Source organism: Zingiber officinale, chromosome 3B, assembly GCF_018446385.1.
Source record: "Zingiber officinale cultivar Zhangliang chromosome 3B, Zo_v1.1, whole genome shotgun sequence".
In the NCBI taxonomy this organism is placed as follows: Eukaryota; Viridiplantae; Streptophyta; class Magnoliopsida; order Zingiberales; family Zingiberaceae; genus Zingiber; species Zingiber officinale.
In genome coordinates, this window is record NC_055991.1 from 49,811,198 (window position 1) to 49,838,905 (window position 27,708).

General features: G+C 38.4%; 1 long non-coding RNA gene across 3 annotated transcripts; it reads right to left on the bottom strand.

Annotated features, from left to right (window-relative positions):
- Positions 1-1,728: 1,728 nt before the first annotated feature.
- On the bottom strand, positions 1,729-27,430 carry LOC121968279. Of its 3 annotated transcripts, none has more exons than XR_006108039.1 (5): positions 27,079-27,430; positions 26,749-26,984; positions 26,586-26,650; positions 26,240-26,299; positions 1,729-1,781 (listed from the first exon to the last, which is right to left on the bottom strand). It is a non-coding gene; the product is annotated as an uncharacterized LOC121968279 (long non-coding RNA). The 3 variants fall into 3 exon arrangements; XR_006108041.1 differs by having other exon boundaries at positions 26,586-26,653; XR_006108040.1 differs by lacking the exon at positions 1,729-1,781 and adding an exon at positions 6,215-7,200.
- Positions 27,431-27,708: the final 278 nt, after the last annotated feature.

Below are 27,708 nucleotides of genomic sequence, written 5' to 3' on the forward strand. Positions count from 1 at the left end.
AATGCTTCCTCCACCTTCGCCTCCTTAAAAATTTTCTCCGGTGGTCGAAGACGGTTCAGTTGGAGCATCCACTCCAGAAGCTTCATTATTGCATAGAAAGTTAGGGCTTTCTTCAAGTAGTAGCATGCATCCTTGAATGATTTATTGCAAATGAAATATCTGTAGAAGTCCTGCACGCTAAAAATAAAAAGATGCATTCCCAGCACACATGCTGTGTGAGAAGGACTAGAAATATTAACAAAATCAACAGAGCATGAATCACAAAATGCATCACATCCACTACAATCAAAATGAACTACCTCCATGATATTTCCTAAAAATTCAGAAGAAATATCATCCTTACCATTCTGAAAGATACCTGAAGGCTCTAGTATAGTGAATGTGGTGTCATCTCGATCAGGTAAAGGTACTGGCTCTGGATCAGGTTCAATCAACAGAAGTGATTCTTGAGTTTCCCCTACACTTCCATCGTCACTAAGTACAATAAAAGGCTCAATTGGTGGTAGAATAATCGAAGGAAGTGATTCTTGGGTCTCCCCTACACTTCCATCATCACTAATAACAAAACCTGCAACATCAAGACTATCTAAAACAACAATATCATCAACAAAAATATTATCAGAATCAACTACAACATCACAATGTAAAAAACTAGAAGAATCATGCAGAGTAGCAAAATCAAAGTCAGGAATATCACAAACTCTACAATCCATCTCCTCGAGAATTGATGTAGTAGGTTGATCTGATAGCAACTATAATTGTGTCGATGAATGTGTTCTTGGTTGAAATTGTGTTTCTTGATGTTGTACAAGTTGTTGTGACTGCCCCCTAAAATCCTGCTCAGGCTGATGCTGAAGATATGACTGATAATGTTGAGGCCACTTAGAAATCCCTTGTTGTGTATTCCCATACTCGAATCCTACAAATGAATTATACCTGTCCTGCTGATGAATCTGATAAGACTGAGGATCAGGCTGAAAATACTGGATCCTGGTAGGGAGTACATTAGCAAAGGAATGAACATCCTCGGTAATCGTCAGTCTAGTCCCAAATTGCTGATAATTAGTAGCCATAATCTCGATAATGTCTTTAGCTTGAGCAGATGTCTTGTTAACTAGAGCCCCTCCACTAGCCGCATCAACCATACTCCTGCCCATGGGAAGTAATCCCTCATAGAAGTATACAATCAGTAGTTGATCGCTTATCTGGTGCTGAGGGCAACTAGCAACAAGTCTTTTAAATCTCTCCCAATAATCTTGAAACGGTTCTCCAGTAAATTGTTGGATTCCACAAATACTCCTCCGAATAGCTGCAATCCTAGAAGCAGGAAAGAACCTTGCCAGAAATAATTTCTTCATCTCAATCCAGCTGGTGATAGAGTTGGGTGGGAGACAATACAACCAATCTTTTGCTGAATCTGCTACTGAAAATGTAACGCTCCACCCCTCCTGCTAATGCCACGGGGGTTACTTTACCATACTTACTTACTAATTACAGCGGAAGTCTTATTCGTAAAATTTTAAAACTTTTCTTTAGCTTTTAAATCACCATGACAAATCATCTAACATATAAACCACACAGCATACTTAACATATTTTTGAGACATGATGCTCAAACACATAATAAAATGTCATGGAGATATGAAGTAGTGACATAAAGCTAGGCATAATTCTTATTTTTATGAAAGCAGGTCTTTTCTTTTTCGTTAGCCAAATCACTTCCACACACATCCTTCTAGCCCCTCCTGCTGCTCCCCTAGTTCATCCATCCCTTGTCCTTATCTGTAGTACAAGAAAGTAAGCTGTGAGCACTCATGGCTCAGTAAGTTCCTTTCCTACTCACAAAAAAAAATGTATAGCATATTAAGAACACAAGTCATATCATATGGAGTTAATTTCATCATATCATGTAGCATATCATGGCATGATCACAACATAAACATAAGATATCATGGTATCACACAACATAAACATCATACATGTCATAAGCATCATCATAAATATCATGGCATCATCATGTCATAAACATAAGGTATCATGGCATCACCTAAGGTATATGCAAGGTGAACTCTTAAACATGCATCATGAAAACATATGCAACATGTCTTTTAAAACTTATAACATACATACTTAAACATAATCTCAACATGATTAGGGTCCCGGCTTGTACCACATACATAAATGCGTGCGTCCTATGTAGGTCCAAGGTAGCAAGTCTTGAGCCCTACAAGGCATACATACTAGGCCCGTTTCTTAGTCCATCGACCTAGGGGCACTTAGGAGCCCATCCCTAACGAGGCCTGTTTCTTAGTCCATCGACCCCGGGGCGCTTATGGAGCCCACCCTTGGTACAAGCCTTAAAAGTAAAGTAGCATGTCATAATAATAAAATTCTTAGCATAACTTTCATGTCATATTCATATTATGAAGAGTGCTCTTGATCCCACTTGTAGGGAGGAAACTCTTAGGCATACTTAAAGCATGTGAAATTGAGCACATAGCATATCATGAATTTGGGCACACAGCATATCATGATCACATTCATAATTAAGCACACAACACATCATGAATTTGAGCACACAGCATATCATGATCATAAGCATATTTAAGCACACAGCATATCATGATCATAAGCATAATTAAGCACACAACACATCATAAATTTGAGCACACAGCATATCATGAATTTGAGCACACAGCATATCATGGTCATAAGCATAATTAAGCACACAGCACATCATAAATTTGAGCATATAGCATATCATGAATTTAGGCATATAGCACATTGTTACTCATAAGTCCTAACCACATAAATGAGTATAGCTACATAGCATATTCTTATCATGTCATAAAGCATTGCATGTGAGGCACATAAAATATCATAATTAGGTTTCTACCCTAATATCATGTGATGGCCGAAACATGCTAATTTGTGACCTAGTTTAGTAAGCAACATGAAAGCATATGAACCCCAAGCCTTTATCATATCTTATATCATAAGGAATACTTTGAACATGTTTGGTTTGGGTTCTTAGATTCCTAGGTCTCTACTTTCATCATGGCCGAAACTTGTAGGACTTGATGCTAGGGTTCAAGTGTCCTAAAAGCATGAGAACCTTAAACAACTTTCATAGCAAACATTCTAAGGAATAACATGAGCATAGTTGAGTAAGGTTCTAGGGTTCCTAGGCCCTTAAACATGATGTGGCCGAATGGTATAGGTCTTAAAACCAAGGTTCAAGTGTCCTAAAAGCATGAGAACCTTAAACATATTTCATAGCAAACATTTTAAGGACTAACATGAGCATAGTTGAGTTAGGTTCTAGGTTTCCTAGGCCCTTAAACATGATATGGATGAATGGTGTAGGACTCAAAACCAAAGTTCAATTGTCCTAAAAAACATGAGAACCTTAAACATATTTCATAGCAAACATTTTAAGGACTAACATGAGCATAGTTGAGTTAGGTTCTAGGTTTCCTAGGCCCTTAAACATGATATGGCCGAATGGTGTAGGACTCAAAACCAAAGTTCAAGTGTCCTAAAAAGCATGAGAACCTACACAATTTCATGGTATCATTTATAAGGAAATAACATAAGCAATTTGGTTCAAGTTCTAATCATCCTAGGTCTTGGAACCTTAAGTGGCCGAAGGTTATAGACATGTAATCATCATTCTATGCAACAAATAAGCATAAAAGCAACAAGTTAACTTCATATCATTTCATCAAGAAGGTCATGAGCATCTTAGACTTGTTATAAATTTTCCCTAGGCTTCACATCTTAATATGGCCGAATCTTCTTGCATATGAAATAGGGTTTATATCTTCATACAATCATGGCACATCATAATTACCCTATCTTAGAGAAACATAGCATGCTTAGTTTTAGATTTAAAGCTCTCCTAGGCTTTTAGTTTTATCATGGCCGAATACCCATGTGAATGAAAATTAAGTTAAATCAACATACAATTGGGAACAAATATGTTAACCACACTATTATCATAGAGCACATATTATGAGTACAAGAGATCATGCTTAGTTTAGTTTTGAAGCTCTTCTAGTTCTTTTGTTCATGCTTGGCCGAAATATTAAGTTCATGAACCTATAACCCTTTTAGCGTAAAAACATAAGGATAAACTCCTACCATAATATACATGTCACAAAAAGTATATTGAGCACATCTAGTTAGGTCTTTAAACTTAGATTCTTTCTTTTGATCTTGGTTAAAAACCATGGATTTTCATGAAACAATACCTAGGTTGTTAAGCAAATCTATTTACATGAAAAATCCCTATATGCTATTGTACCACAGGTGAGGGGAACTTACATCCTTTCGCTTGTGGTTTCTCTTAGAGAAAAATGTTCTAGTTGCTAAAGAAAGGAAGAAGCTTCTTCTTCTTGTGCCTCCTTTGGTTTCCTTTGCTTGGAAGGGCTAGAACTTAAGATTTCTTCTCGAAAATTAGCTTTCTTGGAGAAGAACTTAACTTAGTGTTCGGATCAAGGAGAGGGAAGACCCCTTGGTCTCGGTGGAGAAGAGAGAAGGGAGAAGGAGGAGGAAGAAGGAGAAAAATGAGAGATTTCTTTTCTCATTTTATATTTATTCATCATGAGGGGAATTTATGCCTTCATTAATCCTTCCCTTAATTCATCCATCACTCCTCTCTTGATTCCCATGAAAATGAGTAGAGGGAAGGGTGAGGAAGGCAACTTGCCTTCTTCTTGTTCCTTCTCTTAACCAAGAGGAAGAGGAGGTAAGTCACTTGGTATTCTCTTGCTCTTTTGCTTAGTTTTATTTTATTTTTCTTCTCACCTTTAACTAAGATTCCATTCTTTCCTATCCATATGTAAATCATTATCCTAGTGGTTGTCATGCATCAATTTATCTTCATTATTTGTCGGAGGTCCAAGGTTCAAACCTTGACCTCTTCTTCTTTTTATTTCTATTATTTATTTCTTTGATTCCTCTTACTTTCATGCTCTAAAGAGATTAATGCTCATATACTTATCTTAAAATTTCGTGGGTGTTACAGGAAATGGAAATGTTCTAAATCTAACATCTTCTTCTGATATGCCAAGTGGGTTCCATGAAGAACAAACCATCTCCAAATAATGCAGATGTCTGTTGGGATCTTCACCAGAAAGTCCATGAAACTTCGGTAGTAAATGAACAATTTTCCATAACTCGAAGTCTGTCTCTAAATCAGAATATTGAATGCAGAATGAATCAACTGACAAATCTGGTGCCCAAAGCTCTCTGAGAGTCTTTTCAGTGTCCTTCTTCATGTTGCTCATTAAGTCTGAGGTTCTGAACACACCGAAACTCTAAAACTACTGATAATGCACAGATTTCCTGATTTTTCCTGAAACACTCATGCAAATACCATCAAAAGACATAGGAAAATATATAAGATAATACACATGCATACAAGAGATGAAATAATTAAGCCCCTAACAATGTTTTTAAATTTTTGCAACCACAAAAAATAGAAACAAGAAAAGAGAGAGAAACAATCCTAAAATTACCAAACACCGCTACTTGTCCCCGACAACGACGCCAATTTGATTAAGGCCCAATTTTGTCGCGAATTGGGCATCAAATGATGTAATACCAAACCCCTCCTAAGCTAATGTAGCATAGGAATGACTCAGGTCGTCCGCCAACGAAAGCAACAATAGGATGGTAAACTTAGGATCGTGTGTTATTTATATATATTTTTTTGGGGGGTTTTCAATATGGAAAAGGGGGTTTGGATTTTAATTCTAAACCTAACAAATAAAAAGAAAAGCAAGTAAGAAACTAATCTAATGCTAGAATGAAATTTAACTAGGTGTCAATAATTAATCCACGACGCATTGTCACTCTACGCTATGGGTTAACTATCAACACAATTAAACTAAGGATCGAAATAACGAAGCATCAAATGAAATCTAATCTAAATAATGGAAGACAATGCAAGTAATAAAGCTATGTCTACTCTAACTAATCATTGAAGATTTTCCTACATCGCATTGTCACGCTACGATACAAGAATATCTATTAATGGGAATAACATGAAACATAACAAAGAACTCAAACATGCATAAACGAAGCAACAATCAAACAAAGACAATTGATTAAACAAACTTAACAGTAATTAAGCAAAACCTAATTATGCATAAAAGTTAAACTTGTACCACATTGTCACCCTATGATACAAGATCAACAATCATACATAATGAACTAAACAAAGTACCAAAACTAATTAACATGCATCATAAGAAGATCTAACATGAAATTAAGCTAACAACTACACATTAAACAAGCATAAGAACTTAACTACAAAATTAAACAAGAACAACAAATAAATCCTAGTTAACCAATCTAATCCTCCACGATCATACACCAAGTCAACTACCCTTCGCTGTCACACAAAGGGCCCGGATCTGGAACACCGGCACCGGTGAACAGCAAACTCAACTACTGCCCCTGATCATTACTGGAAATTGATACACAATTTGAAATGGAGCTTGCTTCTCTCGGAATTGGACACACTGAGATTGCTGGAATCATGCCAATCTTCGGAACACCGTCAACGAAAGTCCACAGCACTGCTCAATGATGGAAGAAGGAGAAATTCAACGGAGAAGAAGAAAAGGGCAGCCGACTTCCTCTGTGAAGTTTCCTGCTTCCGGAACGCCGTCCACAGAAGTCCCTCCTCTGAGGAAGGTATGAAGAAGAGTGCTTGCCGGAGAAGAATGCCTCACCGTCAAGAAGCCCTAGATTCACGCCGTTGTCCGCCCAAAGGAATCGTTGAGTTGCTGCCGTCGCCGCTTGGAGCAGATTGGAGAAGAGGAGGTTGGGTGTGGAGGACCGGCCGGCGGCGGTGAAGAGATGAAATGAAGCCGCCGGCCGGAGAAAAGGAAGGAGAAGAGAAAGGCACGTTGTGCCCTAGCTGCCGCGGAGAAGAAATCACGGAGAAGAAGAGAGTTCGACACTGTGCCGTGCGGGGAAAGAGGGGTTTCTCAACGGGTTTGGGTCTTGGATTTCGGGTTGAAATGTTTGAGTGAGATTCGGATCCGGATGCAATAAGAATTGAAATTGGGCTTTGACATTCGGCTTCAAGTTTGGGCTTTAAAAGTGGGTTTTGAATTGGAGGCTTTACTTCTTTGGATCTCCTTGATGCCTTGATCATGGATCTTGATCAACGGTCTAGATTACTTCCCTACAAAACAAGATGCATATTTTAGATAAAATATCAGAAAAATATAGGAAAAATTAGATCAACGCTTCAAATAAATCTCAACTCATAAAATATGATATAAATGCAGAATTAAGCATATGAGAGGATAAAAATATCAAGTCCAAGAGCCAAAATAACATATAAAATTGCTAGTTATCAGGCGCCTCCAAGCACCATGGAGGCACCTCAGACACTGTTCATCCAAGGCTAAACTCTAGTTTTTGGCCCTGCGAACATGTTAGTCTACAAATACAAACACATCCTGCAAAACCAAGTTAGCACAAATATTAATCATGATAATAGAATATTCTGACAGTCTTAAGACTGTCCGGGTCTGACTTCGGATTTTCGACCGAAAGTCCTAGGTCGACCCGACGCCTACTGTTCTCTCTGCGGGGAACGCGTCCTCACCTACTCCACTCAGGAGTTTTACTTGTTGTCAGTACGATCCTCCATATCGATTGGACTTTTGCTCAGCGCTCGATACTTCCGAACTTTCTGCTGGACTCCTACTTCCCGGCCCGTCCAGTCTTCCACCTGGTTCGCGACACCAAGACTTTCCACCTAGGGTTACCACCCCCTTGGACATTTGCCTGAAGCCCTCGACCCGCCAAGACTTTCTGCATAGGGTTACCACCCCCTATGACCTAGGTTTACCACCCCCTAGGGGTTTCCACCTGCCTAACCGCAGCTAGGACTTTTGCCTAAGTACCACTTAGGAATTTCCTACAAGCTCCATGAACCTTGTTAGATAACAACATAACCTTAACTCTGAATTCCTTTGCCATTATCAAAACAACGGTTCGATCGTCTGATGCTTCCCGCACCAACAATCTCCCCCTTTTTGATTATGGCAACTGAAATTCAAAGTTAAGTAAAATAGATGCATAAATATTTTTCAATGTTTAAGCAAGTTAAAAAAAATTTAAATGCAAGCATAGTTAAGCTAAAACTAACTTAAACTTTATAAGGCTCCCCCTTAATAAAGGCTCTCTTTATAAATTTTACTTTTGAATTTTCCTACTTTGAATTTTCCTACTCTCTCCCTTTGCCATTTATCAAAAATAAGCAAGTTTGAATAATTCTAACTTTTCAAACAATTTTATAGTTAGAAAAATAGAGAATTAAATAAACATTAGGCTTTAAAGAGGGATAAAGATACTTTGATAACAGAGATGTTTTGAAATTAATTGTAGAATTCTTAGCTAAATGAAATAAGGGTCTAAAGAGATATTTTTCTTTCAACTGAGTTTAAAAAACTAATAAAATGTTGACTTTGAAAGATAATGTTAGACAATTTTTGAAACTTAGTTGAACTCTTTGAAAAATATGTTGTAAAATTTGAAAAACATATTGAGGCATACTTCAGGTAAGTTGAAATACTTTGAAAGTCTTAGCTAAATTTTGAAAATTTGTTAGAAAAGTACTTAGTTAAATTTTGAAAATCTGTTAGAAAAATACTTAGCTAAATTTTCAAAAGCTATTGAAATACTTAAATAAATTCGAAAGGTTTTGTTGGTAAATATTTTCTTAATTTTGAAAAAGCTTTTTGAACAATAATTTGGTAAGAGAGAAAATTAAGAAAGGCTAAGGCCATTTAACAAAATATTTAACCGAATAAAGAATTCCAAGATACTTAAAGGCAAAGGAGGATTAATAAGCTTAAAATCGTAATATCCAAGCATGAGCTGAGTTAAAGAGATTGCAAATTAATTCATTTCTTTTAGTAAGGTATCAGAGCCCTAATGTGCAAGTTGAGTAACCCTAAAAATCAAACACTTAATTTCTTGGCCACATGTCTAACCATCTAGCTACTAGCTGATTGCCTAGAGGACAACAGCCTTTACTTGGTTAGTCAAGTTAAGTCAATAGATCCAGTTAGATTTGACTAGGGCTGGATGATTTAACTTGATTAATGTAAAGTTAGTTTTTAACGCCTAGACTCACTATGATGCACAGAGATAAACATTCTGAAGTCCAGGCTGAACCCTATGCATCTCACACCGTTATGCCTAGTGTGCTTGTGAGATGCTCTGGCCGAAACTAGGGGAACATGATTTCTAGGAGGAGGATCCTAGGCTAAGTCCAAATTTAAAAAACTAAGAAAACTGAGATTTTGAAAACATTATTTTTCCTAGTATTTGTAAAGATAATTTCTGAAAAAAGCATTTTTTTAATAGATGTAAGAAATTTGAAAGTAAAGATCTATTCTACCCAACACATTCCTATTTGGCAGAATTAAGCAAATAAAATTGGTAAGCAGAAATAAGTAGAGTAACTGAGTTCTACTAAGCACTAGTACAACCAGACTAGAAAATGGAAGTGTCTGTGTAATATCCAAGGTACATGAAATGATAGTGTCAAAAAGCAGGATCATCAGCTGGAGGTGGTGCAAGGGGCTGCTCGGGTGCAGGCTGTCCCTGGCGACGTATCTCACCCCGGAGAGAAGCGAATCCTACAGCTATCTCGGATCATAGAGATCGGAGGAAGCGATGGCTATCTAGAACAGCCCGTCGCGTCTGAATGGACTGAATCTTGAGCCGAGCGAGTCTGTCCTCGACGGAAAGTGGTGCCGAAGTCGAAGCTCCGGCTGATGTAGAAGGCACGGTAGAGGTGGAAGGTAATGGATCTGCGAAAAAATCCTCGGCTAAGAAGTCGGGACACTCCTCTCCCTCGCCCGGTGCATCCTCGGCCTCTGGAGCAATAGGAGTAGTGGATGGCTATGGCCGACCCTTCCAGGCTAGAATCCCCTCAGCAGTGACCTCTATACTGGCTAACCGAAGACTGCGCTGCCCTAACTCGTTGTATAGTGTAAGTGGGATAAGTGTCCCTATGGCTTTGTCTATCCTAGAGGTGGAAAAGATCTGAGTCAAGACATGACAGTAGGGCATGTGGACTACTCCTGATGTGACTGTACTCGATGCATGTATAATGTTATGGAACATATGCAGTGCAATGTCTATGTCTAAACGTTGACTCAGGGCATACAGAAAGAATGAGTGAGACGGTCGCATCTTCGAGACATCCCGAGATGTGATCGACAAAATGCATGTTGTCAGGACTTTGTACATAACGTAGTCCTGAACCCTAAGAAGAGTTGACCTGAACTCAGTCAAGCCAAATGGTCTCTCCTCCCCAAAAAAATGCGTATAGATGGTGTCTAATGTGATATGGGAATAGGGATCACCGAATGGTAGATCCCTACTCGGGTAGCATAGGAATGTATATGTAGACTCCCTAAACTCTAAACTAGTACGAATCAGGGAGGGAGTAAACTGGAGGTTTGTTCCACCAACTCTGGTGGAATATGTACTATCATCAACCTTCTCGAGGTTGTGATAGAACTGTGCACACAAATCCTGGTTTACTGTATTGTTGCAGTAAACTAGTTTCCCTAACTGATAGTATTCTATCATCTGGACTGCGGGGTGACAGAACTGGGTAAAAAATGTCCTACCTACATACCTAGGTTTAATAGATTCAAATGTAAATCTAGCAAAGTCTGCCCTATGTCGCTCTGAGGGGAATCTAGGATCTGTAGAAGGGGTCCTAGCTGGTGTAGGATCAGCATGTCGGCGTTTTCTGATTTATGCAACATATAATTAAAGAAAATGTAGAAGAATGACATATAAGAACAATAGGACGGTTTAAGGTATACCTAGGAGGCATTGTAGAAGGATTGAAGGAGTTTGAATGGGTTGAAGGCGCCTTAGGTGTTGGATTTACGTGGAGAAACACGGGAAACTCGTGGGAGTTTTCGGCCGAAAATGAACAGAATCGATTCTGTTCTTGTTAAAAATATCGGGTTGAAGGCGCCCTATATGTGTTTTAAGGCGCCTTATAAACGCTGTTGGAGGCGCCTCGGAGATGATCCGAGGCGCCTTAGGTTAAGTCGGCGGGACTTTTCCCGCCTTTGTTTAGGGCGCCTCCGAGAAACGCCACGTGTATATATATTGTTTTTTTCCTTTTTTTTTTGAATAAATAATTAGGTAAAAATAATTTTCGTTTTGAAAAAAGTTAAGTAATTTTTCATTTTGAAAAATGTTAAAGTTAATTAAATTTGAAATTAATTGAATTTTGAAAATATTAAGTTTAAATTAATTTTTGAAAATATTAGGTTTAAATTTTAAAAAAATATTAAGTTAATTAAAGTTTTGAAAACATATTAAGTCAATTTAATTAAATTAATTGAATTTTGAAAATATTAAGTTTAAATTTTAAAAAAATATTAAGTTAATTACAGTTTTGAAAAATGTTTAAGTTAATTTAATTTTGAAAAAATATTAAGTTAATTTAATTTTTTTTTTGAAGAAATATTAAGTTAATTTAACTTTGAAAAAATATTAAGTTAAGTAAATTAAGTTAATTAAACTTACAGATCATCAAGTTAATTTAAATTTAACAAAATGTTAATTCAATTTAGTATTACTTTAATTTTAATTTAATTTTAATTTTATCCTTAGTCATCTCACCCGATCTAAATTTTCAATCAGGGAATCCTATAATATTGTGAGATGAATTAGGTTCAATTTTAGGGTTTGGTTTAACTTTGTGTTAGATTCAGGTTTAACTTTGAGTTCAACAAATAGACATTCTTTGGATAAACTTCTGGGCTATGGCGAGTCACTTGGACATCATTAAAGTAACCATGCCTTCGAGGTTTTCCAAGTAGTCATACCCATTGAACTTAGTACAAAACCTTGGTCTAACTGGTTAGGATCCATAAAAGGTAGCTTCAGTCAGTTCCACTTAGCCAAATGCACTAGGTCGAAGCTATATCTTCCTAGACATGCGATGACTAAGATTCCCCAACGTACTATCATCCAATACTTTACCAGTACCGTGAGTCAAGTTAAACCTAGCCCTTTTTATTCTAACCTTAATTACCCTACCGGGTGGTCTACTCTTAGTTACCCTTGTCGGGTAGATTAAGTTTTGGAGGTGCCAGCTATTCTGGAGTCTTCCCTTGGATTTTTAAGATTTTGTATGAATTTAATTTATAAATTTGATTTAAATTTAGAATTAATCTGAATTTTTAGTTTAAATTTAATTTGAATTTTAATTTTAATTTTAATTTTAAATTTAATTTGATTTTTGATTTAATTTGAATTTGAATTTGAATTTACATTTTAAATTTGATTTTTGATTTAATTTGAATTTTAAATTTGATTTGATTTTTTATTTAATTATATTTTTTTTATTAAGATGGTTTTTCTACTAGCTCCCCCTGAATCATAGCCTCGATATGATCTATCGAGGTTATGTATTTGATCTTTGGGGATCTAATATTGACCAAGTCCAGCTTGATTGATCAGGTTGGACCTGGGTACCCATGCTTAGACTGATTTACTATTTGGTCTGTTTACTAAGGATAGATAAGATCTATATTTCTTTTTGGTTTTATATCCTAGCTCAGTTCTATTGTAAACGGCTCTTTGTGTCCCAAGGATTAGGTCAAGGTTCTTGGAGCCCAAAGAAAACCATTCTAACATTTTCTCCAAATCCTTGACTTGAGTTTTCAGACTAGAATTTTCTTCCTCCAGTTTTTGGACTTGAGTTGAACTTCCAGTCTAAACTAGGTCAAGCAAGGTTTTAGAGTTAGTCACTTCTTTAAGGACTGCTGCTTCCTTTAGAAGTGACTTGACCCTAATATTCGATTTTGCTAATTTGCGTAATAAATAATTAACTAAATTATTTAGTCGAGGAATACTTACAGCGGCATCTGGCCCTTCGGAAACGAATACGGATCCGTAGCTTCTGTTGGATCGAAAGCGCTAGAGGGGGGAGTGAATAGCAGTCGTGGCTTTCACAATCGATTTCGGAATCGTAAAAGTAAATGCAGCGGAAAAGAAATAACACAAACACAGAAGACACGAGAAGTTACTTCGTTCAGAGCCTATCTCGACTCCAACTCGAAGGCCCGCGGTCGTTGACCGCTTCCGGTGGGCAACAACTATATAGTGCAAATATTTGCAAGTAGATGAGTACAAATATGAGCTTAAAAAGAAAGATTATACCGACAAAATACAATATATTAAGAGTGGTTGCTGATTGTCGGAGCAGCAGGGCGTTGTTGAAGCGTACGGAGCAGTACACTAGAGCGCAGGAGATCTTCTATTTGAGAGTCATACTGAAGCTGCACCTTGAGGCCTCCTTTTATAGCTCTGCAAAGTCTGATCCAGATTCCCAAGCTTCGAGATCAAGTTTGACCCGACGCGGATCGATCGACCGATCCCAAGGTTCGGTCGAACGATCAAGCGATCTGATCCGCCCGATCTTCTCGCTCCGCTTCGATCCGGTCAAACTCCATCCGAGATTCGATCGACCGATAGACAGGTTCGGTAGATCAATCAGCTGTTCTGACTCAACCCAGTCAGCCTGATCCAGTCGACACCTAACCCAGGTTCGGTCGACCGATCCCAAGGTTCGGTCGACCGATCCCCTGGTCGAACCAGGTCCAACCTCTGGAGATCTGATCTGCTGATTTGTGGGTTCGGTCGACTGATCCCAAGATTCGGTCGACCGATCCCGGTCACTTCTAACTCTGCATAAAAATGTTAGTTATATGTAAAACAGAGTTAGAACACAATGGAATATATAAACGAATAAACTGACAGCCTTCGGACTGTCCGGGTCTGACTTTGGATTTCCTACCGGAAACCCTAGGTCGACCCGACGCCTATTGTTCCCTCTACGGGGAACACGTCCTCACCTACTCCACTCAAGAGATTTACCTTTTGCTAGTGCGATCCTCCAGATCGACTGGACTTTTGCTCGGCGTTCGATGCCTCCGGACTTTCTGCTGGACGCCCGCTTCCCGACCCGTCCAGTCTTCCACCTAGTTCGCCACACCAGGATTTTCCACCTAGGGTTACCACCCCCTAGAACTTTTGCCTGAAGCACTCGACCTGCCAAGACTTTCCGCATAGGGTTACCTATGACTTAGGGTTACCACCCCTTAGGGTTTTTCCCTTGCCTAACCGCAGCTAGGACTTTCCTGAGACACTCAATCATACACATTAGATAACAATTAAACTTAACTTTGAATCCCTCTGCCATTATCAAAACTTAAGTTCGATTGTCGGATGCTTCTCGCACCAACAATCTCCCCCTTTTTGATTATGGCAACCGAAATTCAAAGTTAAGGAAAAAGAAGGAAAAAATGCAATAACGATAAAAGGTAAAAGGTAAGCACATTAAAGCTCCCCCTTAATAGAAGTTCCCCCTTAACAAAAGTTTCTTTTGAATTTTCTACTCCCCCTTAACAAAAGTTTCTTTTGAATTTTCTTTGAACTTTCTTTAAATTTTCTTTGAATTTTCTTTAAATTTTCTTTGAATTTTACTACTCTCCCCCTTTGCCATTTATCAAAAACATGTTTGAGAAAATACTAACTTTTCAAAAAGATTTGATAATCAGAGAGATAATTTAGAAAAAATGTTTGGATAACACTTCGCTTTTCATAATTAATAGAGTTTAATTTGGGGATAATTTTTGCTAAGTGAAAAATAGAGTTTAATAGAGTTTACTTAGCTCAATGTTGAATAAAATTTGAAAGATTATCTTTGCTTTGAAAGTTTGAAAATTTTGATATATTTGAAATAAAATTTTCTCAAAAATTGACTGAGTTAAAAAGTTTTTGCTAAAATATTTGCTAAAAATATATTTTCACGTAGCTAAGCATTTTGCAAATACTTTAGTTGAAAATATTGAATTTTGAAGGATTCTAAAAGGATATTATAAATTTGATAAGATGTCTTAATATAGATAAAGTTGGAAAGAGGGAGTAGTTAGACTTATAAAAATTTAAGTAAGGTTATTCATTCAAATTCAGTTGATCCTTAAGTCCAAGCATGAGTCAAGTTAAATATACTTCAAATTATCTAATTTACTTTAGAGAGGTATCAGAGCCCTAAAGTTCATGCCTGAGTAAACTCAAAAAGGTTTAAATATCAAGCACGTTGTTTTGTGGCCATATGTCTAACCATTTAGCTAATAGCTGATTACCTAGAGGGCAACAACTTTCACTTGTTAGTCAAGTTAAGTCAATATATCCAGTTAGATTTGACTAGTGCTGGAAAACTTAACTTGATTACTGTTGACTTGGTGTTTAACGCCCAGACTCATATTGATGCACAGATATAAGCATTCTTGAGTCCAGGCTGTACCCTATGCATCTCACGCCGTTCTATGTTTTTCAAACAAAAGCAAGGTAAGCCTAGGTGTTTGTGAGATGCTCTGGTTGAAACTTAGGGGAGCAAGTTTTCTAGGGTAGAGGCTAAGCTAATTCCATATTTTGAAAATCTAGTAAAATTGGAATTTTAAAAACAATATTTTCCTAGAATGTTTAAAACCTTATTTTGAAAACAAGTAGAACAGTGAAGCTAGGAAACTGATTTGAAACTCAATACCTACTCTACCCAACACATTCCTATTTGTCTTCTAAGTGAGTTGAACTCAAGTTCAGGTAAGGGCTTTGTGAAGATGTCAGCTAGCTTTGATTTTGACTCAACATAGTTGAGTTCAATATCACCCTTAGCTATATGATCCCTTACAAAATGGTGCTTCACTTCTATATGTTTAGTCCTTGAGTGATGAATTGGGTTTTTTGTTAGATTTATTGAGCTTATATTATCAATTGAGATTTTAGTTTTATGATACTCTAGTTGATAGTCTTTAAGGGTATGCATCATCCATAGCAACTGAGATGTGCATTCAGCTAAGGCTATATATTCAGCTTCAGTGGTAGATAAAGCAACACAGTGTTGCTTTCTACTTGACCAACTTACTAGGCATTGTCCTAGAAATTGATAGCTACCACTTGTGCTTTTTCTATCTAGCTTGCATCCGGCATAGTCTGAGTCAGAGTAGCCGGTTAGGTCAAGGGTGCCAGATCTAGGGTACCATAGTCCTACATTTAGGGTTCCCTTAACATACCTAAGGATTCTTTTGACAAGGGTTAGGTGAGACTCTTTTGCACAAGATTGGTATCGTGCACACATACCTACTGCAAAAATAATGTCTGGTCGACTCGCAGTTAGGTACAGTAGACTTCCTATCGCACTTCGATAGTATTTCAAATCTACTGGTTTACCTTCTAAATCTGAGTCAATTTTAGCATTTGTAGCCATTGGTGTATTAATTGTTTTTGAGTTCTCCATGCCAAATTTTCTAACTAATTCCTTAGCATATTTAGTTTGATAAATATAAATTCCATCTTTAGTTTGCTTAATCTGTAAACCTAAGAAGAAATTACGTTCTCCTACCAGACTCATTTCAAATTCATTTTCCATTAGTTTGGTGAATTCTTTTAGAAATTTAGAGTTTGTGGAACTGAAAATAATATCGTCGACGTAAATTTGGGCTATGAAAATGTCATTTTCTAAGGTTTTTACGAAAAGGGTTGGATCTATTTGACCTTGTTTAAACCCTTTTGATGTTAGATAATTGGACAGACATTCATACCAAGCCCTAGGTGGTTTTAGTCCGTATAGGGTTTTTTTTAGTCTGAAGACATAATTTGGTTGTTCTATGTCCTCAAATCCTAGGGGTTGACCTACATATACTTCTTCTTTAATAAATCCGTTTAAAAATACGGATTTTACGTCCATTTGAAATATCTTGAATCCTTTGTGTGCTGCATAGGCCAGCAACATCCTAATGGATTCAAGTCTTGCTACAGGGGCATAGATCTCATCATAGTCTAACCCTTCTACTTGACTAAACCCTTTAGCTACTAGCCTAGCTTTGTTTCTAACTATTTCACCTTGATCATTTAATTTATTTCTAAAAACCCATTTAGTGTCAATTATGGATTTATTAACGGGTTTAGGCACTAATTCCCAGACCTGATTTCTTTTAAATTGGGTCAATTCTTCTTGCATTGCTAGAGTCCAATCTGAGTCTGGTAGGGCTTCTTCTACGGTTTTGGGTTCGATTTTTGAAATCAAGGCTATTTGGCTCTGGTTTCTATAGGATGACCTAGTTCTGACTCCTAAAGTTGGGTCACCCAAAATTTGGTCAGATGGGTGATTTGTGCTTGTTCTTGTTGGGCGTATACCATTTGAGTTAGTGATCTGTTCTTCAGATTCAATAGGTTCAAGTTGAATTTTGTCATCTTCTCTGTTTATTGGGTTAGTATTTTTTGTATTTTCATTTTCATTTATTGTGTTGGGTAATTTATTTTCTTCATCAAATATTATATTTATTGTTTCTTCTACTTTTAGGGTATTTTTGTTATACACTCTATATGCTCTACTGGTTGTTGAATACCCTAAAAATATTCCCGGGGTTATTTTTGATGTAAATTTCCCTAAGTAGTCTTTAGTGTTCAAAATGAAGACTTTACACCCAAACACTTTTAAATAGTTTAAGTTGGGAATTTTATTATAATAAATTTCATAGGGTGTTTTATTTTGAAATTTGTTAATTAAAATCCTATTTTGAATGTTACAGGTTATATTAACTGCTTCAGCCCAGAATTGATTAGATAGTTTATATTCGTTTAACATGGTCCTAGCAGCTTCTTGTAGGGTTCTGTTTTTACGTTCTACTAAACCATTTTGTTGAGGGGTCCTAGGGCAGGAGTATTCATGTTTGTACCCATTTATTCACAAAATTCAATAAAGTTGTGATTCTCAAATTCTCTCTCATGGTCGCTTCTGATTCTTTTTATTTGAGTGTCTTTTTCATTTTCTATTAATTTACAAAAATTACAAAAGACTTCAAAGGTTTCATCTTTTGTCTTTAGAAATTTTACCCAGGTGAACCTGGAGTAGTCATCGATTATAACTAAGCAATACTGATTCTTGCTTAGTGACTTGGCTCCATGTGAATCAAATAGGTCTAGGTGAAGGAGCTCAAGTAAAGAGTTGGTTCTATCTAGATTGGTTGACTTATGGGTTGACTTGATTTGTTTTCCTTGTTGACAAGGATGACATATTGTATTTTCTAGGTTTCTTAATTTAGGAAATCCTCTAACTAAGCCATTTGACTCATTTTCGAGATGAGTCTAATATGAGTGTGACCCAATCTTCTGTGCCACAATTTGGTTTCCTCTTATTGTGTCAAGAGACACTTTATCGAGGGTGTGGGTAGGTCAATGGTGTAGATATTATTTTTTCTAAGTCCCTTAAGCGTGATTTCAGGATTTTCAATATTTTTAACCAAGCATCCAGAATTATCAAAGGTAACTAAGTATCCGCTATCACACAATTGGCTTATACTTAATAGATTAAAATTAAAATTTTCAACCAATAAAACTTTTTGAATGATGAAATCATAACTAAGTTCGATATTACCTTTTCCGATTACTTTCAGTTTTCCATCATTACCGAATGCAACTGATCCTAGGTTCTTTAGTTTTAGCTTAATGAACTTCAACCTATCTCCAGTCATATGTTTGGAGCATCCACTATCCAACATCCATTGATCCAATTCCTACACATAAAGTAGTTGATGGATCAAAAGACAGTTTGATTGAAGTAAGTCCTTAATTTTCCATCTCACCCAATCTAAGTTAACAATTAGTTAATTCTATGAGTGTTTGTAGGGTGGTTTGACGTTAATTGAAGAATTTTTGAAAAATGTTTAAGTTTGAAAAATATTTTAAGTTAATTATTTTTTAAAAAAAATATGTACGTTAATTTAAATTTTGAAAAATATTTTAAATTAATTAAATTTTGGAAAATATTTTAAGTTAATTAAATTTTGGAAAATATTTTAAGTTAATTAAATTTTGAAAAATATTTTAAGTTAATTGAATTTTGAAAAATATTTTAAGTTAATTAAATTTTGAAAAATATTTTAGGTTAATTAAATTTTGAAAAATATTTTAGGTTAATTAAATTTTGAAAAATAATTTAAGTAAAAAAAAATATTTTAAGTTAATTGAATTTTGAAAAATATTTTAAGTAAAAAAAATATTTTAAGTTAATTGAATTTTGAAAAATATTTTAAGTTGATTGAATTTTGAAAAATACTTTAAGTTAATTAAATTTTGAAAAATATTTTAAGAAAAAAATATTTTAAGTTAATTGAATTCTGAAAAATATTTTAAGTTAATTGAATTTTGAAAAATATTTTAAGTTAATGAAAATTTTGAAAAATATTTTAAGTTAATTAAATTTTGAAAAATATTTTAAGTTAATTGAATTTTGAAAAATATTTTAAGTTATGAAAATATGTGTTTTAGAATTTAGAATTTCAATTTTAATTTTGATTTAATTGAATTTGAATTACTTACGAATTTAATTGGTTAATTGAATTAATTTTAAATTTGAATAATTTTAATTTCTAATTCTTAATCATCTCACCCGATCTAAGTTTTCAATCAGGGGGTCCTATAATTTTTGTGAGATGAATTAGATTCACTTTAAGGGTTTGGTTTAACTTTGTGTTAGATTTAGGTTTAGCTTTGGGTTCAACAAGCAGACGTTTTTTGGATAAACTTCTGGGCTATGGTGAGTCACAAGGACATTATTAAAGTAACCATGCCTTCGAGATTTTCCAAATAGTCCTACCCATTGAACTTAGTACAAAACCTTGGTCTAACTGGTTAGGATTCATAAAGGGTAGCTTCAGTCAGTTCCACTTAGCCAAATGCACCAGGTCGAAGCCATATCTTCCTAGACATGCAATGACTAAGTTTCCCCAACGTACTATCACCCAATATTTCACCAGTACCGTGGGTCAAGTTAAACCTAGCCCATGTTAATCTAACCATAATTACCCGGTCGGGTAGTCTACTCTTGTTTACCTTTATTGGGTGGATTAGTTTCGGAGGTGCCAGCTGTTCTGGAGCCTTCCTTTTGGATTTTGATTTAGTTTAATTTTATTTTTTTGATTAAATTTTAATTTAATTTGATTTAATTTTAATTTAATTTGAATTTAATTTTATTTTTATTGTTTTTCTTCTAACTCCCCCTGGATCATAGCCTCGATATGGTCTATTGAGGTAATGTATTTGATCCTTAGGAACCCATTATTGTCCGAGTCCAACTTGATTGATCAGGTTAAACTTGGGAACCCATGCTTGAACCATTTTTCTATTTGTTCTTTGTATGAGTGATAAATATGACTTATACTTCTTTGTCGATTTGAATCCTAGTCCAGTTCGATTGTAGATTGCCTTTTGTGTTCCAAGAATCAAGTCAAGATTCTTGGACCCCAAGGAAAATCGTTCTAAGGTTGTCTTCAAATCCTTGACTTGACTTTTCAGGTTGGAATTCTCTTCCTCAAGTTTTTGAACTTGAGTTGAGGTTCCAGTCTGAACTGGATCAGTCAAGGATTCGATATTAGTCATCTCTTTAAGGAGTGTTACCTCCTTCAGAAGCGACTTGATTCGAATTTTGGACTTAGCTACTTTATGCATTAAATAATTAATTAAGCTATATAAATGATTTTTACTTACAGAGGGGTTTGGCCCTTCGGAAATGGATGAGGATCCGTGGCTTCTCTCGGACTCAGCTTCCGATTCGTCCTCGCTTCCGGATTCGTTGGTGTAGTCTCGGGCTGTCAACGCGAGAAAATTCGTCTGCTCAAGTTCTTCGTTGTCGGATTCCTCAGAAGAAGACTCATCCCATGTTGCCTTCAAGGCCTTCTTCCTCTTTGGTTTCTTTGGATCCTTTTGGTTCGGGCAGTTTGCCTTGATGTGCCCCTTCTGATTGCACCCATAGCAGGTCACTTCGAATTTGACCTTTGAGCTTGGTTGGGCTTCTTTGGACTGGATGGCCTTTCTAACATCCTTTTTGTTGAAGCCCTTCTTTTTGCAGAGTTTCTTTACCAGATTGACTATTTCGGTTGTAAGCTCGTCATCGTCTTCCGAATCTGGTTCTTCTTCTGACTCTGGTTCGGTTCTGCGCTTTATCTTTGATTCGCGCATTCTCCCTGTTCCTGCAACCAAAGCCAACCCTTTCTCTGTCGGGCGTGCATTAATCTGTTCATGAAGTTCGAATTCTGCAAAAAGTTCATCTAACTTAATGGTAGATAGGTCCTTAGAAACCTTGTAGGCATCTACCATGGATGCCCACAAGGTGTTCCTCGGAAGGCGTTTAAGGAGTACCTTATGATGTCTCGGTTATCTACCTTCTGTCCAATTGCATGAAGACCGTTGAGCAGATCTTGAATCCGGGCATGGAGTTGGGCAGCCGTCTCACATTCCTGCAGTTTGATATTAAATAATTTATTGAAGATTAGGTCTCTTTTACTTACTTTGGTGTCGGACGTTCCTTCGTGAAGTTCAATGAGCTTCTCCCTCAGCTCCTTGGCACTATTGAAGGGGCTGATGCGGTTAAGTTCTTCTTTTGATAGGCCACACTGGAGGATGCAAGTCGCCTTGACATTAGCTTCCACCTTCTTAATCAGAGATGCGTCCCAGTCCTCGTATGGTAGTGGCTTGCTCGCGCTATCAGTTGGTAGTTGGAGTCCGGTTTTGACGATCATCCAGACTTCAAAATGAGTCTGGAGATATGCCTCCATCCTACCTTTCTAGTACCCAAAGTTGTCTCCGGTGAATAGCGGGGGGCGAACTGTACTGTAGCCTTCTTGAAGGGCCATTTTAGATCAACTATGAAGAAAATAAACTACAAGAAAATTCCAGGACTTGGTCCTGGATTAGTAGTGCGGGAAGTATTTAAAAGAAAACGGACTCGAGTGGTGTTGCATCAACTTCGAGCAAAAACCGATTCGAGAAAAGAATTAGAATATAGCTATAAAGCTAAATTCTAATTGACTCCAAAAAATCTGAAAATACCACGAAATTTTTTTTTGAATGGTGGTTGCACCGATTCAAAACGACCCTGCTCTAATACCAATTGTTGGATCCAAAGCGCTAGAGGGGGGGTGAATAGCGCTCGTGGCTTTCACAATCGATTTTGGAATCGTAAATGTAAATGCAGCGGAAAAGAAATAACACAAACACAGAAGACACGAGAAGTTACTTCGTTCGGAGACTATCTCGACTCCTACTCGAAGACCCGTGGTCGTTGACCCCTTCCGGTGGGCAACAACTATATAGCGCAAATCTTTACAAGTAGATGAGTACAAGTATGACCTTAAAAAGAAAGATTATACTGACAAAATGCAATATATTAAGAGTGGTCGCTGATTGTCGGAGCAACAGGGCGTTGTTGAAGCGTACGGAGCAGCACACTAGAGCACAGGAGATCTTCTGTTCGAGAGTCGTACTGAATATGCACCTCGAGGCCTCCTTTTATAGCTCTGCAAAGTTTGATCCAGATCCCCAAGCTTCGAGATCAAGTTTGACCCGACGCGGATCGGTCGATCGATCCCAAGGTTCGGTCGACCGATCAGGCGATCTGATCCGCCTGATCTTCTCGCTTCGCTTCGATCCGGTCAAACTCCATCCGAGGTTCGGTCGACCGATAAACAGGTTCGATCGACCGATCAGCTGTTCTGACTCAACCTAGTCAGCCTGATCCAGTCGACACCTAACCCAGATTCGGTCGACCAATCCCAAGGTTCGGTCGACCGATCCCCTGGTCGAACCCGGTCCAACCTCTGGAGATCTGATATGCTGATTTGTAGGTTCGGTCGACCGATCCCGGTCACTTCTAACTCTGCATAAAAATGTTAGTTACCTACAAAACAGAGTTAGAACACAATGGAATATATAAATGAATAAACTGACAACCTTCGGACTGTCCGGGTCTGACTTCGGATTTTCGACCGAAAACCCTAGGTCGACCCGACGCCTACTGTTCCCTCTATGGGGAACGCGTCCTCACCTACTCCACTCAGGAGATTTACCTTTTGCCAGTGCGATCCTCCAGATCGACTGGACTTTTGCTCGGCGTTCGATGCCTCCGGACTTTCTGCTGGAAGCCCGCTTCCCGACCCGTCCAGTCTTCCACCTGGTTCGTGACTCCAGGATTTTCCACCTAGGGTTACCACCCCCTAGGACTTTTGCCTGAAGCACTCGACCTGCCAAGACTTTCCGCATAGGGTTACCACCCCCTAGGGTTTTTCCCTTGCCTAACCGCAGCTAGGACTTTCCTGAGACACTCAATCATACACATTAGATAACAATTAAACTTAACTTTGAATCCCTTTGCCATTATCAAAACTTGATTTTGATCATCGGATGCTTCCCACACCAACAGCTTCTTTTCGATTCTTCTTCCGACTCGCTTTCGCTCTCGGACACATTGATCTGGTCCCGGGCCATCAGTGCGAGGAGACTCGTCTGATCGAGTTCGTCGTCGATATCTTCTGAGGACGATTCGTCCTATGTCACCTTCAGGGCCTTCTTCCTTCACTTCTTTGCATCCTTCTGATTAGGGCAGTTGGTCTTGATGTGCCCCTTCTGGTTGCACCTGTAGCAGATCACCTCGAACTTGACTTTTGAATTGGGTTGAATCTCCTTGGATTGTACTGCCTTCTTTAGGTCTCTCTTTTTAAAGCCCTTCTTCTTCTTGTAGAGCTTCTTCATGAGGTTCACGAGCTCGGTTGTCAGTTCGTCATCTTCATCATCTGAGTCGGGTTCTTCTTCCGACTCTGGTTCAGTTCTTCGTCGTGATCTTGGTTCTTGAGTTCTACTGGTACCTGCAAGTAAAGCAACACCTTTCTCGATTGGATGTGCATTAGTCTGCTCATGTAGTTCAAACTTAGAAAATAATTCATCTAAATTTATACAAGATAAATCCTTGGAGACTTTGTAGGCATCTACCATTGATGCCCACAATGTACTCCTTGGAAAAGCATTGAGAGCATACCTTATGATATCCCTATTTTCAACCTTTTGCCCGATTCCGTGGACGGAGTTGAGGATGTCTTGAATACGCGCGTGGAGTGAACTCGCCGTCTGACCTTCATGCATCTTTAGATTATATAGTTTATTAAGTAATAAATCATGTTTACTTACTTTGGTGTCTGAGGTGCCCTCGTGCAGTTCTATCAGTTTATCCCACAGCTCCTTTGCGGTTGAAAATAGACCAACTCTGTTGAGCTCCTCTTTGGTCAGGCCACATTAAAGGGTGCAGGTCACTCTGGCATTGGCTTCCACCTTCTTGATTAGGGTGGGTTCCCAGTTTTCGCAGGGAGTAGGCTTGCCGTCTCCGTCGATTGGTAGTTGCAATCCAGTCTTGACGATCATCCACGTCTCGAACTGGATTTTGAGGAAAGTTTCCATTCGTCCCTTCCAGTACCCGAAATCTTCTCCAGTGAAGAGTGGGGGACGAACGGTGCTGATACCCTCTTGTTGGACCATTGATAGTATGCAAAACAAAAAAAATAGAAGAGATGTCCCAAGACTAGGTCTTGGATTAGCAGTGCAGAAAATAAAGTTAAGCTTACGAGCTCGAGTGGTGTTGCACCAACTTCGAGAAAAAACCGATTCGTAAAAAGAATTAGAATGTAGCTATTACGCTCGATTCTAATTGACTTCGTAAAATCGAAAACACCACGAAAAAAATTGTGTGATTGGTGGTTGCACCAGATCAACGCGACCCCGCTCTGATACCAATTGTTGGATCGAGAAGCGCTAGAGGGGGGGTAAATAGCGCTCATGGCTATTTCGCGTTTCGGAATCGACTTCGTAAAACTTGACGAGTAATAAGAGTAATAAAGCAGCGGAAATAAAAGGCACACAATGCAAACACAGGTCGTTTACTTGGTTCAGAGCCTGTGACGACTCCTACTCCAAGGCCCACGGTCGTTGACCGCTTTCAGTGGGCAACAACTATAGAATCGATAAAGTTTACAAGTATAACAATTACAGCTCAAATTAAAATAATGATCTTATACCGACAACAAGAGATGAAGAAACGAAGCTCCGGGTCATCGGGAGGTTGTCGCAGCACTTCGGGATCGTGTCGTTAGCAGCTTATCGCAGAAGGATCGCTTGGACAAAGATATGTGGAGTGCTGCCTTGAAACCCTATTTTATACTGTGCTGGAGGCGCCTCCAAGCCTATCCGAGGCGCCTCCAAGCCCCGAGTCTGCCACGAAGATAAGCGCAGAAATTTTCCTCGCTTATCCTACTTGAGGCGCCTCCATGGCTTGTCCAAGGCGCCTCCAATCCCAGCTTCAAGGCGCCTCCAGCCTGGTCCGAGGCGCCTCCAAGCCTGCTGCGCTAACTTCTTCTGGCTTGCACCCGAGGCGCCTCCAAGCTCCATGGAGGCGCCTCGGACACTGTTCATCCGAAGCTAAACTCTAGTTTTTGGCCCTGCAAAACATGTTAGTATACAAATACAAATACATCCTGTAAAACCAAGTTAGCACAAATATTAATCATGATAATAGAATATTCTGACAGTCTTCGGACTGTCCGGGTCTGACTTCGGATTTTCGATTGGAAGTCCTAGGTCTACCCGACGCCTACTATTCCCTCTGCGGGGAACTCGTCCTCACCTACTCCACTCATGAGTTTTACCTATTGTCAGTACGATCCTCCAGATCGACTGGACTTTTGCTCGGCGCTCGATGTTTCCGGACTTTCTGCTGAACTCCCGCTTCCCGGCCCGTCCAGTCTTCCATCTGGTTCGCGACACCAGGACTTTCCACCTAGGGTTACCACCCACTAGGACTTTTGCCTGAAGCCCTCGACCTGCCAAGACTTTCAGCATAGGCTAACCTCCCCCTATGACCTAGGTTTACCACCCCCTAGGGTTTTCCACCTGCCTAATCGCAACTAGGACTTTTGCCTAAGTATCACTTAGGACTTTCCTCCAAGCTCCATGAACTTTGTTAGATAACAACATAACTTTAACTTTGAATTCTTTTTCCATTATCAAAATAACGGTTCGATCGTTAGATGCTTCCCGCACCAACACACATGTCAGGTATGGTATCTAACCAGTCCGGTATATCATAAAGCATGACATGTCACTACCTCCAAAACATAAATAATAAACAGGGCATGAACGCTAAACAAGTAACAAACAAATCATGTCAAGAAATAAATAGTGACATGCCGATGCAGATATAAACATAATTATTGCTACTTGCTAAAAGCTACTAAACATATCAACAAGACATATCAAAATAGATAGGTCAAGGTACCCACCTCTAATGTAGATCGAGCTAATCAACCTCTATGTCGATGTGCTCATCTTGAATCTGAATCCTATAATAAATCGTACGGTTTAGCTAAGTTTATTATAAATAAAATAGCTAAACCAAAAATCCTAATCCAAATAAAAACTATGTTTTTATTTCCATTTGATTGTCCATATTTTCTTGCATAGCTAATCTTAGTATGAGTAAATCCAACTCGATTAGCTAATCCTATTAAACCAAGAAACCTTAATCCATCGATCAATTACCCAATAACCAATCCATCCCTAAATTATCAATCTACTACATAATGAATCAAACCAATCCAAACAACTCACCCAATTCACAAAACTTACCCAAATTTTCTGATGCCTCAGCGCTGCTCTAATCTTGAAGAATTTACTGTCGAAATCCAGAGAAGCTACTAGGGGGAAAAAATAGTGACGAGTACCACAATCATCAGCTAACAATTCATCACAAACATTCCAATCAAAATCTAAATATCCAAGTTTGCCTTACCTAACTTGGCTTCATTCCTCTCTGGTAATAGCTTACAGTTGCCAGTAGTGGTGCGCAAGGGTGACAAGGCTCAAATCCAGCAGCAAAAGTTCTGGAAATGGAAAGGAACCTTTTGCTGCTGAAAGATTTTGGCTGGAGCTAGGGCTGTCGTCATCCCCAAGTACCCACAGCCAGGGCAAGCAGCTACTGGAGATTGGTAGCCAGACAGTATTGCTACTACCGCTACCCAGGAATCACTGCCAGGGGCATCATCTCTGTTAGACAATAACCCGTACTAAAATCGAACCTCCATCTTTAAGAATCTATGACCCAAAAGCAAAAAAGACTTACCCAACCAACAGCTCTCTCTCTCTCTCTCTCTCCGACAGAAACTAGGGCACTGGCGGTGACATCAGGGCGGCGACGACCTAGCATCAGCCTGCGGTGGTCGGAGGCGATGTAGAGAGAAGAAATCGCGAGGACCACGAGGAAGAGGGCGATGATGGTCTGTGACGGTGCCAAAAGAAAGGAGAGGGCGAAGGAGATTGGGCAGCGAGGATCAGGGAGAAGAGGAACAAGGAGAGCAAAACCCTCAGCCACAGCTTTAATCGTGAGGAAGATGAAACCGTCGCGATTGCAGCGCTGGTTACGAAAGAGGAGAAGACAGCGTCTCAAGGCTTGGGCACGGGGACGGGTTCGGCGGGGAGAAAGGAAACGACGATGGGAAGAGAGGAAAAGAGAAAAATAAAATAAAATAAAAATTCAACTTTTCTCGTTAAAATGGGATAGTCTAAGCAGGTTTCCCCGGAGCCCAATATTTATCCCCGTAAACTCGACATACGAGTTCCAAAAACTTCTCGAAAAATTTCTAATAATTTTAAAAAATTCCCTTATGGTTATCCGCCCTTTTCAGTATTTTACATTAAGTTTAAAATATTTAGGGAAACCTTGAAAAGTGTACTTAGAAATTGTAAACTTAGA